Source organism: Pocillopora damicornis, chromosome 9 (assembly GCF_964200805.1).
Source record: "Pocillopora damicornis chromosome 9, jaPocDami1.2, whole genome shotgun sequence".
In the NCBI taxonomy this organism is placed as follows: Eukaryota; Metazoa; Cnidaria; class Anthozoa; order Scleractinia; family Pocilloporidae; genus Pocillopora; species Pocillopora damicornis.
Window position 1 is genome coordinate 8,194,769 of NC_142678.1, and position 2,014 is coordinate 8,196,782.

Below are 2,014 nucleotides of genomic sequence, written 5' to 3' on the forward strand. Positions count from 1 at the left end.
CGATGTAATTCATTCTGGGATAAATAGTCAACTCGCACGAGGGTACTTTGGAGAAATTCTGTTCTCGAAAAAAAGCAATCTTTCTTTGCTGTATTACCTAAAGATGCGAACCTGTAAATCCCCTGTTATTCATTACTACCAGCTAATCGAGCCGATCAAAGAAGCGAAAAGCAGTAAATTAAAGACAAAATGAAAGAAGCAGGCGTTGTGGTTTTAAATTCTCCCATCTGACGTTAATAATAATGTATCACTAAGTGTGGGAGAGACTCTGTGGAAATTTCAGGGTATTTGAGTGTTAATTACGGATGTATATCCGTAGGACTGAATTATAGAGACAAATTCGACATAAATTTTACGATGTAGACCTACAAATCGTCTGGCTGACTTTTAAACGTCGGAAATTAAAACTTGTTTTAATTTTCACTCCATAGTATTGTCACAAAAACAATATTCGCCAGCTTTGCAGCCGCTTAAAGACAACATTTATCAAGCTTTACGCATAATAAATCGATTGGTGGGGTTAATATGTATACGTAGTTTAAATTACTTTTTGCCGCTTGGAAATTCAGATCGGTGTTCATTTTCGCCAAACTGTTTGGTGCAAAAACAAAACTGATCAGCTTCTACTTCACTACAATCAGAAACAAAACTTGAGATGAAAGGATCGGCTGTTGATGTTACAAGTTTGAACCAATCTTTGGCCGCTCGAAAATTTAGATAGGAAGCCATTTTCGCCAGACTGTTTTGGCAAATGTTATCAAATCGTATAAACTTCCGTCTGACTGACAACATTATCCATACTGAAATAAATACATCTGTGCACGAAATTACTTTTGTGACGCTCTACGTGAATATATGCGTATTTCTTGCACAAAAGAAATGGGATCTGGTCAGTGAATTGTGCCGAAACAGCTAACGAAAGTTTGGTAAATTGTAAGTTTAGATGCGTATAACACATTTAAATATTACCACTTACCTACCACGTTTCTACCCACTTGATAAATGTAACTGCGAATCGTCCTTCAATATTCCATTTTCACTACCATGTCAAGTTGTAAGCTCTTTAGATCTACTAAAAAGCTTAAGTACTTGATGTTTTTTTATGTGCCGAAACATGAAACATTCGAGAAGTTTTATTTTAGGATTATGTAAATAAGTACTTGAGAAATTTTAGATCATAAAAGCATCCAGGATCGATAAAAAATTGTAGCAATTCAGCTCTCACTAAAATAAAAATTTCTGATTTTTTTCTTTGGATTTTTCTTTCAAGCAAGGGCATTTTAAGATGCGCTCACGAGTTATCCAACTGCTAAGTATTTTTTCAGCGTGTGAGAGCCCCCGCGATAGACAGAATGTGGCTATCTAACTTTCGTGAAAGTTCCAATTATTGTTAAGCGACCTCCCCTTGGAGAAAAGAGTTGAAACCTCACTATACAGAGTAAGAGAGTTCTCACGAATTCTACACTGAACAACAATTTTCCACATTTAACGAACTGAGCCAGTGGATGATCAACTGAACTTTTGCTCTACCAAATTAGAAATCCAAAATAAATATTACGCTAGATTGTTAAAAAGAGTCGATAGGCTAGAGGAATTTTCATCATCAGGGATTTTCACAACAAAAGCGGAAAAATTTGGTTTAACTTTGTTACAATGTCTGGGTTTTTGCCACAGCACGTCTTCAGCCATTGTCAAACAAACTGTAACCAATTTATTCAGAACCATGACGGCGACGGCGGCGACAGCCTACAGAAATGAACAATTTCAAGAGCAGAACAGTAGCTCTTGCGTGCATTTTAAGATTTAGTATATTTTTAAGTAGTCCATGGAAAACAACAAGAAATCAACAAAATTTACGTCGCCTCGGGACAGGAAACTTGACAGCAAGTACTGCAAATTTCAACTTCAAACTAAAAGCCAAACACACATGTTGAGTAGATGAGAAGATCTGGCGCCGTTACAGTAGAAAGGCCCAGCAAAGTAATCACAAACCCCTCAAGAGAAGTTGAAGTTC